General features: G+C 36.2%; 1 protein-coding gene and 1 long non-coding RNA gene across 6 annotated transcripts in view; one reads left to right on the top strand and one right to left on the bottom strand.

The window, feature by feature from the left end:
• The window catches only part of LOC121369116 (serine/threonine-protein kinase TBK1-like), a 78,713-nt gene that overhangs the window by 25,435 nt on the left and 40,457 nt on the right, over positions 1 to 12,821 (top strand). For 2 of the 3 annotated variants that reach the window (XM_041493976.1, XM_041493975.1), the window contains exon 3: positions 328 to 441. The gene's annotated coding sequence lies outside the window, so the exon portion shown is untranslated. Of the gene's footprint in view, positions 1 to 327; positions 442 to 11,932; positions 11,996 to 12,821 lie in introns of those variants that run through there. The other variant, XM_041493977.1, reaches the window with a different exon arrangement.
• Positions 1 to 12,821, bottom strand: part of LOC121369118 — a 35,872-nt gene that overhangs the window by 12,858 nt on the left and 10,193 nt on the right. The window contains exon 3 of one of the 3 annotated variants that reach the window (XR_005957562.1): positions 7,239 to 7,546. The exons of the other annotated variants lie outside the window; for them this stretch is intronic. This is a non-coding gene — a long non-coding RNA (uncharacterized LOC121369118). Of the gene's footprint in view, positions 1 to 7,238; positions 7,547 to 12,821 lie in introns of those variants that run through there. 3 annotated transcript variants of the gene reach the window in all.

The following is a 12,821-nucleotide window of genomic DNA, read 5'->3' as shown; positions in this document are numbered from 1 at the left end:
TGGCTTATATATACATACATACATATATACATACATACATACATACATACATACATGTATATATATACATATATACATGTGTGTGTATGTATATATATATGAAGTGGGGGGGAAGGCACACACACACACACACATATATATATGTGTGTGTGTGTGTAGCGCGTGTGTGTGTGTATGTGTGTGTGTAGCGTGTGTGTGTTTGTGTGTAGCGCATGTGTGGGTGGGTGGGTGTGTGTAGCGCATGTGTGTGTATGTGTGTGTGTATATGTATGTGCATAGCGCGTGTGCATGCGTGTATATAACTTAAATATTTTTCTTCTCTTCTAGATCCAACATAAACAAAGAGTAACTGGGATATACAAATTACAACAAAGTTGTGAACTGTTGACTTGTTCTTATTGCTTCATTGTATGAAGAAACGGATTTTCTGTGAAATATCAGGTACGTAACTGAATGCACCAGGAAGTATAGGTTAGACCGCACTGGAGACGCATTTACATCTTATTATATTATTATTGATTTTGATTAGAGACAATGAAGAAAATTTAAGTGTTGTTTCGTCTTGTTCTTTGCGGTTGATTATTCTGGAAGCAAGAAACTGGAACGACAAAACTATTAACACTTGGCACGTTTGAATCTCTGTGCTTTTTGACAAGGACGTGTTATTCCCCAGCATGATACATCCTCTCAAAATCGTTTTAGGATGACTGCCATCCATCAACCACTCATAGGATGATACATCCTTTTTAATTCAGTGTTAAGAGGACTGCCACTTATATAATGATGCATCGTTCCTAGTTCGTTTTAAGAAGACTGCCATTTATTGTGATATATCATTCCTAGTTCATTTAGGAGGACTGCCACTCATATGATCATATCTCCTTGTTCAAACCCAATAGCCGATGTATTTTTCGTGCTGGGGTGTCGTTAAACATCCATTCATTCTTGATTAATTTAAGAGGACTGCCACTCCCATGATGAGACTTTCTTTCTGGTTCGTTTAGGACTGCCATTCCAATGATGATACAACCTTCCTAGTTCGTTCGTTTAGGATGACTGCCACTTGTATGATTATATATCCTTCCTGGTTCATTTAAGAGGACTGTCATTCCCATGATGAGACTTCCTTTCTGGTTCATTAAAGACTGCCAATCCAATGATGATACATCCTTCCTAGTTCGTTCAGGATGACTGCCATTCTCAGGATAATACATCATTCCTAGTTCGTTTTAGGATGACTGCAATTCCCCAGGATGATTCATCTTTCCTAGTTCAACTTTAGAAGAACAGCCATTTCCCAGCCACTCCTTAGGACGATACATCATTCCCAGTTCATTTTAGGATGACTGCCACTACGTAGGATGATACACCCGTCTTAGTTTATTTTAAGAGGACTGCCACTCCCATAATGATGCATCCTTCCGAGTTCGTTTAAAGGAGTGCCACTCCCCAGGATGATACATACTTCTTTGTTCGTCCATCGAACACCTAAGACTGGTTTTGGTTTATTGTCTCCGCCCCTCGGTTAAAATGTGTTATTCTGCATTCTGCAACCACTGTTTCTGTTGGCTTATTATGATGACCGATTAAGCTTGTCATAAGCGTATTTCTAGCAGATTATGACTTGACTTCCGTCATGCGCATAGATACATTACAAAACCGTTCATTTGACTTCTTGTTCATCGTGCAATGACAACGTAGTTGACAAGGCGCGAGTCCATTGGTTTGTGACTTGTGGAGGGGGGGGGGGGGGGCGTCCGGATAAGGTAAGAGGTGTTTGAACAGGGTTTTGTTATATTTTTATTTGATATTTATAACGTCATCGAAAAAAAGGAGGCGTGTGCCCATCGGCGCCTCCCCTTGATCCGCGTCTGGTGAAATAACAAATAATAGTCTTTCCTTATGATTTGTTTTTATATTACAGGATAAAAAGAATGACTAGTTAATGACGTAGAATATCGGCTTCACCATGTCCCATTATTACCTTCACAGGATAAAGCCAATATCCTACGTCATTTAACTAGTTATTCTATATAGATATGGCTTTGATTCGTGTTTCACTGATATGATCAGCACTGTTTCGACAAGGATTTACAAGTGCTGATGATGATTTATTTTAAGTGTCTCTTTTATGTACAAGTTTTCGTCACGTTTAATGTGTTTGTTTTGTTACATCACGGGGAGTATTAATAAAAATAAAAAGTAAAAAACAAGTTTAAAAACGTTTATACAAATGATTAGATAAAAAAGACTTCATTGATGGTTAAATAAACTTTATTTACAAGGAAGTTAAAAAGTTTTTAAAAAAAGGTTTCTACAAATGATTACGTAAAAGGTAGAATATTGAAAAGCTTAATCGGGTATTTATGTCGGAGGAGAGGAGAAAGGAAGGTCTTCCCCATTTTCAATTCATTTCCCTGGACCCTCCAATCCACCACCTCCTCCATAAATGTAAATGTATGGATTTGGAGATTGATGGATAATATCACCTCCATTTTAACTATATCCATATCCTTTTTTTTAAACCCCAAAAACACATTATTATATATTTAAAATAATTGAGATACGTGTATACCCCCCCAAAAAAAAAAAAATAATAATAATAATAATAATAATGTTAAATAAAATATGTATAAAAATATCATAGTAGTAAATTAAAAGGTGTTGAAATAGGTAGAAAGGGAAAAAGTGGATTATATTTTAGTGTCCAGTCGTATAAAAGTAGAGTAAAATTCTCGGCAATATTAATGTTAAAACCCCCTCTGGAATACTAATAAGGATACCAATCCATACGAGATATAGTTCCAATAGGGGTTATCTAATTATTAAAATACCAAAAATAAATGTTTTATTAGTCATATATGGTTAAGAACAAGACTCAGAAAGTTAAAACGTATAAGGATTACTAATATACAGCGTATTACTCCTGCCAGAGAGATTAGACGCAGTGTAACCCTTGACAAACTAAACGTATAAAACACTGCATAAAACATAGAACATAACACACACACACACACACACACACACACACACACACACACACACACACATGCTAGATCCGCAGGGGGCTCAGGGGCACCCCGGAAGTCCTCAAAAGAAAAATGGTCACAGACCCCTCTCGGAACAGTCCAGAAGGGTCGTCTCAACAGTTAATTTTCGGAGTAAATACTTTAGAATTTAATCCCTGTATCTGAAACATATTTTAATGAAGCTTTAAAAATAATACGACTGCTTTGGTTGGCATTTCCTTCTCTATTATACCTCACAACGCGATGTTAAATATATATAGATATATATAAATTCTGACGCACTAGTCAATTTTCATTGGTACTATTCCGGCGGAATACTGAGATATTTTCCACCCCATACATTTTTGCACAACACATTATTAATGTAACAAATTGCCCGGCGCCCATTTCCCCAACCTCCCCCCTCCCATTTTCGGTCAAGTAATTAAATTTGCGTTTGTGTAAGGTGAGGGGTCTCAAATTACATTACACTAATATTACGCCCCCTCCCCATTACCTGTTTTTAGACCCGCGCCTGAATAAGAGTATTACATTCCATCGAAAGAAAGAAAGAACTATTTTATTTAACGACGCACTCAACACATTGTATTTACGGTTATATGGCGTCAGACGTATGGTTAAGGACCACACAGATATTGAGAGAAGAAACCCGCTGTCGCTACTTCATGGGCTACTATTTTCGATTAGCGGCAAAGGATCTTTTATATGCACCATCCCACAGACAGGGTAGTACATACCATGGCCTTTAATAAACCAGTAGTAGTGCACTGGCTGGAACGAGAAATAGCCCAATGGGCCCACAGACGGGGATCAATCCCAGACCGACCGCGAATCGAGCGAGCGCTGTACCACTGGGCTACGTCCCGCCCTCACATTCCATCGACGTAACTGTGACGTAATGTGGAGGATCGTTTCACAACATAAAATAATAGTGATAATAAATAATACTCGATCGATTACCTGAGTGAGTGGGTGAATGTTTGTGTCTATTCAAAGCAATTTATTGACAGCAGAATAATCCATACAGTGAACCGCACAGATCTCACACGGGTTGGGACGTAGCTCAGTGGTAAAGTGGTCAGAGATCGATCCCGGCATTCGATGGGCCCATTCATTGGGCTGTTTCTCGTTCCTGCCAGTGCACCACGATTGGTATGTGTTATGGGATGGTGCATATCAAAGTCAAAGATCCATTGCTACTAATGGAACAATGTAGCTGGTTTCCTGTGTAAGACTATATGTCAAAATTACCAAATGTTTGACATCCAATAGCCGATGAATAATAAATCAGTGTGCTCTAGTGGTGTCGTTAAACAAAACAGACTTTAGATCAAGTAGTGAACGTTGGGCAGGGTTATATCCTTCAAAAGAAAGAACCATATGTATTAGGCAGGTAATGTAAAATCTTTAGCGTTAAGGAATTCTTATTACTATTGACAGTATAACAAATATAGTTTGGTGTACACATATTTCATTTTCTTTTATCCATAAAATACATCATCTTCCGTAATTATGTCATTTTCTGCGAAAAACAGTAAAAGGTCTGTTTTGTTTAAGGACACCACTAGAGCACATTGATTAAATAATCATCGGCTATTGGATGTCAAACATTTGGTAATTATGACACGTAGTCATCAGAGGAAACCCGCTACATTTTATATGCGCTCTCCCACAGACAGGAAAGCACATACCACGGCCTTTGACCAGTTGTGGTGTACTGGTTGGAACGAGAAAAAACTGCGTAAACTAGATGCGAAACACAGGTAAACATATGACTGTTGAACTGCCGCCACATAGGCTACAACTAGATAAAGCAGCAAGCTATTTTATATGCCTAGACAGGACAGTACATACCACGACCTCTGGTGTACCAATCGTGGGGTAGGAAAATCCAAGGTCACTGAGTGTGATCGATCCTTCGACCATCACACATTAGGCGAGCGCAACATAACTTTTTGAGGGGTTGGGTGGGAGGCTTTGTTTTGTTTTTTGGTGTGTGTGTGTGTGTGTGTGTGTGTGTGTGTGTGTGTGTGTGTGCGTGTGTTTGGGGGGTTTTTTTGTTGGTGGGTTAGCTGTTTGTTGTTTTGTTTGGGTTTTTAGCTATTATTTTATATTCTTTCTTTTTCTTTCTTTTTTTCAATTCTAAATCATTTGTTGGTTCGGCTATAAATAGTACTGAATAAAATAGCATCTTACCGGGTGAAAATTGAAGTGTTCCACAAAGGGTAAAAACTAGTGTCACTTCTCTGCCTTGCCTAACACGATTTGTTGCCATAACGAAGTCTTGTTCATCGGGCCAGTAAATACCCGACGTAACTAATGTTACGCGGAAGTACTCGGTGACGCTTCCTGGTTATATATATCAGTTATTTTCTGGAGTAGGGGAGGAAACAGGACGCCTTGTGGGGGGGGACACAGCCACCATAGCTGTCAGGGGATACAAGCCATATTTTTTACCTTTACATATGTTTTATTTTGTATAGAGTTTCATTTTCGTCCTCGAGTGAGGGAACCTACGGGCCTGCTATGGTATTCGAATTTGTGGTATACATCCTATTAATTACTTGATTTTATTTATGAATAATAATAATAATAATAATAATAATAATAATATATTAATGGATATTCGTGAGTGAAGTTGGGCATTACACAGAAATGTGCAGAATGTAGTCTAGTGTTAAAATTAGCGCTCGCCTGGTGCGCGGTTGGTCTGAGATTGATCCCCGTCGATGGGCCCATTCGGCTATTTCTCGTTCCATCATGTGCCCCAAGACTCGTATATATCAAAGGCCGTGGTATGTGCTATACTGTCTGTGGGTTGGAGCATATAAAAGATCCCTTGCTACTAATGGGAAAATGTAGCGGGTTTCTCTTTAAGACTGTCAAAATTACACAAATCTAATGTTGGACATCCAACAGCCGTTGATTAATAAATCAATGTACTCTATTGGTGTCGTCAAACAAAAGAAAAATGTATATACAATTACGAGAATCACTAGTGCCCCTGATGAATGAATGAATGAATGAATGAATGTTTAACGACACCCCAGCACGAAAAATACATCGGCTATTGGGTGTCAAACTATGGTAAATTGCCCCTGATGAAGTCAGAGGGATGCTGCCGGAAGGTTAATATAATTATATTATTATATTAAAGTTTAATTTAAACGGCTATATACTATTCCTAAGTAAAGATTGATAATACACAGACGGTTAGAGGAAATGATACTATCGCACGCAGCGCCACTAGGTATCATTTCCCCTTAAAGAATTGCGTTCCCCAGATGAAGATAGCGGAATGCTGCAGAAACTTTGGGTATAACTTGTAATTGAAATAATCAAATGTTTAACTTTTCCCAATTATACATTTTCGTACTATATTTCAAGTATTTAACTGAAAGGTTCATGACAAGGGTACATATAGGTAACACTTCCTAGTTCGCAAGATACGTATTCTGTAATCGTACGACTTCCTCATTTCATCCATTGACCATAACTCGGATACCTTGAATTAACTGTCTGTCCAAAAGACACTCATTGTCTTTGATATGCCAAATCGTAGAATACTGGTTGAATGAGAAATCGGCCTATGAGTCCTTCGACGAGGATCGACCCTAGGACCAAACGCATCCCAGCTGAACATTTGGCAACAAAACTACCAGCCAGCTAATGCATCATTTTCGTTATGGAATATAGTATTTATTCACTCTGTGTATGCTGTTTGGAGATACGATTTGAAGCACTACTTTAAACAGAGCATGCGAAACAATACAGCCCCTCTTATTATTAAAGGTATGTTACTAGAGTATACAGCATACTCAGTATGATACTGTGGCTTGCTAATTACTATAATTGTTGATGAAACATTGCATGTTAATCGTTAATCCTTAAAGGGACATTCCCGAGTTTGCTGCATTGTATGATGTTTCCGACTAATAAAATATTACTACGATTAAACTTACATATTAAATATATTTTCTTGTTTGGAACATCAGTGTCTGTATATTCAATGTGTTTCTAGTCGTATTAATATTTATAAGAAGCCCAAACTGGATTTTGTCTTCAGATAATTTCGTACGTACGAAAAATCTTTTTTAGGAAATAAAATGAAATTTAACCTAGTACAAATACTAGAACGATCAAAAACACGTTTAATATACAGCCACAAATATTGTATGCAGAAAAATATATTTGATATGTACTTACAGTCGTCAAAAAGTCTCTGTTAGTTGATAATATCTTTAAAATTGCAGCAAACTCAGGAATGTCCCTTTAAGAGCTCTGTATGCATTGTTTTATGATAATATATTTTGAATGACTTAGACTTAGATATGTTTTTAACGTGCCCATATACCTCTATGGTTTCGGGCACTTTTGAATGAAAGGGTGGATTGACAAAAAATGAACGAACGAACGAACGAATAGGTTTGGTGTAGTTAAGAAACTTTTGATTGTGAGCGGTTATTTGCAACACGTGAACTTGTCTGGGCCTCTTGTTCAATGTGTCCAATTGGCAACTGTAAAATAAATATAATTTACATCATTTTACAGTCCAAAAAAAAGTAACAGTTTTACAAATAACTGCTTTTTGTTTGTTATAGTTATTACTTTACAATGCAAAATTTACTAATTTGTTTAATACATTTAAAGTTTCGATAACTGCTTCGTTTTCAAAACCAAACTTTCGCAAACAGAAAGAAATATTTAATCTCCTTTTTTTATACTCAGTAAAAATTATAAATAAATAAAATAATCATTTGATTAATAAGTGTAAAGATTTGAGAAGGCCTAGTAAGTTGGAAACCATGTGTCTAATCAGTTTGCTTTTCAAAAGCAATAAAATCTGTTTTAATCAAAGATATGGTTTGCACACGGTTTGTCAAGGAAAACAGAATAAAATACAAATTATTTAAAACTACCTCGCAATTCTCTGCAACCTAAATAGACGATCTGTTGTAAAATGACTCAGAATTGTCCTATGGTGAAAGTACAGATTAATCTGAAAATGTAACTTCCATACAATTGCAATTAAAGGGACATACCCTAGTTTTTAAACACTATGACATATGTTTTACTATTAGAGCCGGGGGTTTTTATAACTGAAATCAGACATTATTTAGATTTTATTGTTCAGATTATCCATTTCCGTACATTCGAAATGTTTTTGGTCACTTTGGTGTTTTTAATATCACAAAATGCCTTTCTCATATTTTTTAAAAACGTACGTGCGTCTGAGAAGTAACATTTAGGGAGTCGAGTTTTAGTCTGTTTTAGAGGGGTTTTTTTTACCATTTTAAAGTCACAGGCTCATGTTTTACTCAATTTTAACTTTATTCAAATGTGTTACAGATTTGTAGATTAACTAAACTTAGTGTTAATTGTCATGTGTTGAAACTAGGGTCTGTCCCTTTAAGGTACGATGTTATGAAATTCAGTGCGCTGGTGTAGTGGTGTCCGCGAACATTAAAAGTAGCAAAAAACATCCTTAAAAAAACATTTATTCAAAGCAAAATAAAAGCCTACTACTACTACTATTACTACCACTACCACTACTACTACTACTACTACTAGAACTACTACTACTACTAGAACTACTACCACTACTACGACTACTACTATTACTACTATTACTACTATACCTAGTACTGGTGGTGTTAGTGTTGGTGGTGGTGATGGTGGTGGTGGTGGTGGCGGTGGCGGTGGTGGTGGTGGTGGTTCTATGGAATGTGTTTAAAATCGTATCTCTGAACAAGACTGGTTCATAAGGTATTTGTATAATGTTCACGGTACGTGTGCATGGTGATGGTTAAGTAACCATAATAAATGAACCCAATGTATAACCTACACGAGTAATTTAGTAAGGACGTACTTGACATGTATGAATGACATCCCGGGGACATTCGGTACTCGATGAGGTGAGTGTTAAATTCAGAATATTATAGTATATGTGTGCGTGTGCGTGTGTGTGCCTCATTGTATTGACACACACACGTGTGTGTGTGTGTGTATATATGTGTGTGTGTGTGTGTGTGTGTGTGTGTACATGTATATATATATATATATATACACACACACACACATAATAATATGCATATATAATGTGTATATATTGTACACACACACACACACTCACAAAATAGCCTTGTACTAAACACTAATTCCAGGAGAATGAAGAGATTTTCAATAATAATGTACTGCACACTTAGCTGCACCTACAATTGCGTTTAATATAATCATCGGAAGAAGTCCCCGCACCCAAGTGCACCGATTGCCACTTAATACAAAATGGAGCTTAGCGGTTAAACTCGTATAGGCCGACCAAAGTGTGCTCGTGATGTACGTGTATTAGTTACTGTGAGTAGTTACATTAAATTTATTTATATATATTATATTAAATATACTCCTGGACATCAATTAAGCACCACTCAGTTTTTGACCGTGTGACTTATAATACTCAAGCATTTGTGTATATATATATGTATATACACCATGGAAGCACAATAGACTGATTGATTGGCTATATATATATGTATACATATATATATATATATATATATATATATATATATATATATATATATATATATATATATATATATATATATATATATATATATATATATATATATATATATATATATATCTATATCTATATATATATATATATGTGTGTGTGTGTGTGTGTGTGTGTGTGTGTATATATATATATATATATATATATATATATATATATATATATATATATATATAGCCAATCAATCAGTCTATTGTGCTTCCATGGTGTAGTACACTGTGCATACACGTGGGTGTACATTTTACAGTTACGGCCTACACGATCACACGTTACGTAAACGTAATATGGTTACACCCTGTATTACACGTGTATTTTATATGTACACGCCCTCACTCTGTACACCGCCCTATAACATAGTCGTGGTATGCTCCTGGAGAAAAAAAATCAAGGATACTAGTATTGTGTTAAGCATTACTATAGTTCTTCCGTGTGTGTGTGTGGGTTTTTTACTCGAAGCCACACGTGTTATACATAATATTATATAATATTTGACGTGTCCGTTCATTTGTCGGTAAGTAAACACACACACAAACACATATATATATATATATATATATATATATATATATATATATATATATATATATATATATATATATATATATATATATATATATACTACAGTTCTCTTGTTTTTATCTCCACCTTTATAATGCAGATTGTAAGTTTAACGTTTGATAATCTGTTTGTATGTGGTGGCTAAACATGTTAAATCTGTTCACATACGAAGTATATTTTAGGCCTTAATTATACCGGTACTATTCATAGGTCTATCTTACAAGTGATAAATTCCAAAATTACATATTCAATAAATGGATAACTGATGACACCCCGGCACAAACGAAAGCTGGCTAATATTGGGTGTCGGACAAATTATAAAACGTTTGAATGAAAGGTGATAAAACAGTTTGTGGTACCAGATGTTGAAAATAAAATCCACGAGATCGTTGCGATCATTGTACAACATTTATCAAAAATATATGCAATAACAGAAAGTAAGTTAACAGTACTATATAATTATAATTACGGTGACAGATTATAGCCTAACCATATGGATTTATTTAACATTCTCAAGCCACGTAGATTTTAGGGGAATCCCAAATACTTTATTTAGCCATTGACATCGAGCCTACCAGGAAGTGTTAGAGGTTCACTAACATCAAATCAGTTCCCATTGTCAACGATGTTAATATTTTTGTAATAAAACTAATAATATTTATCAGAAGAATATCAACATACCCAGACAGTACAAACCGATACTTATGAAGGTCACCTACCCGCATCCCCCGCTGAGGTTAAACAGTTTCTTACAGTGCTTGGCTTTTCCAATATTGGGCTAGTGTCCAGTGAAAATGTAGGCCTAGACAAAAGGGTCCGCTTAATTGGTTCGTATTCGAACCCCATACCCGTCTAGATCGTGCGCTATGCCAGGGCCGTAGCTAGCGGGGGGGGGGGGGGGGGGGAGCAAATCCGGTAAAAATAACAGAAATAGTTATAAAATAGTTGAATATGTATTTAATACGTTTAAGTATGTAGGCTAACTTCCCTGAAATGGTTTCAAAATGGTATTTCAGAGCCTCTAGATTTTAAAATTTCTATGGGTTGGAGGATGCATGCCCCCAGACCCCCTTATAGTGTATTGCGCCTTCCATGGTCGTTCGTTGCAAGAACCCCCCCCCCCCTTCCCCACACACACACACGTGTACAATCCTAGCTACGGCCATGTAGGCCTATGCTCCTGAAGAAATCAATTTTTAGAATTCGAACCGCCTTTGTTCAGTAAACATAAATCTGCTTTTCCCCGGTACATAAAAATATTTAATTATATCAACAAATAGCTCAAATAATCGCGAATACTATCATTTTTATTGTATGTACAGTCATATCATCACTATGATTATGTCATATGCCGATATGGCACTAGAGATGTTACAATAATTGCTATAAGCATATCCGTAGGAACCGGGGTGGTGGGGAAGGGGGGCTGTGCCCAAGTGTTAGTAAATGCCCCAAAATAATAAATCCGGGGATTGAGGGTGTAATGATAGTATTGTACTATGAATAAGAGGTTTGATTTGTGGCATCAATCGTGGAGAACGGAATTAGCCGACGTTTTGTATTTTGTTTTAAGACTTATAGGGGTAAGTTCAGTCTGTCGTTTGTTGCTAATGGTTGGTAGACTGGTGTTTACGCTACACATTAAACCAAATGACCACTGAGGGAACCAGTCAACATAGGTTGCAAACGTTCAGCAAAAAACGGCTGGCAGAACGTAGACGGGTTCTCCATTAGCGGGGAAAACCAGTCCACAATTGTTTTGTTTTTCAAGCGTCAACTTCAAGTTAATTTTTTCTGGTTCTAACAGTCAAGAAACAAAGATACTGCACTATTGGTAAAACGTAATGTTAATGAATTATTGTAATATTTTACCTTTACTGAAGTTTAGCAGGCCCATATAAAGCAGTCCAGAAAGGAAAACTAATTTTGGCATTTATTTATTTTCAATATAATTTTGGTCCATTTCAGTGTTTACCCCAAAGACACTGCAAGGTTCGAAATTGACAAATGGCCGAAATGCTGCTCAAATTCGCAATATGTTTCCTTATGTATAACTTCACAAGCGTGTTTTGCTTTTTAGACAGTTCTGTGGTTTATACTTCCACGAACATAAAACATTGAGTTCAATTTTTATCATTCCAAATTTATAACACATTGATCAATATAAAATACTATCAAATATTGAAATAACAATCAAACTCTTTCTGGAAGAAATTATTACACGACACTAGCGGAATCCCCATTCTACGCTCTCTTTTTTTTTTTGGGGGGGGGGGGTGGGTTGTCAGTATCGGACTGAGATAAATCTTGCATTTTTACTAAAGTCTGAACCAGATTGTTAACTATGATAAATTACTCTCCTACTGTTATATTTCCCTCAAATTTTGTCCAGACAAAAGTTGTGTAAAAACCATTACACTGACACAGATTCCACATTTGAGACTGTAACAATGTCACCAATATCGACTTTGCTGAGATCGCATAGGGTTTTACAAATTACCATTAAATGTTAAATTACTTGTTCTTAAAATAGTTTATTAAAAGGCATGTGTGATAACTCCATACTTGTGAAAAGTATCGTGAATAAATCGAACCGTGGACTAAATACGAAAATCAAATCGAAAATAAGAAAAATTAATCATCCCATTCCTAATTTTTAC

Source organism: Gigantopelta aegis, chromosome 3, assembly GCF_016097555.1.
Source record: "Gigantopelta aegis isolate Gae_Host chromosome 3, Gae_host_genome, whole genome shotgun sequence".
NCBI lineage: Eukaryota > Metazoa > Mollusca > Gastropoda > Neomphalida > Peltospiridae > Gigantopelta > Gigantopelta aegis.
The sequence above is the reverse complement of the archived record's forward strand: the minus strand, read 5'-3'. Positions and strand labels throughout refer to the sequence as shown.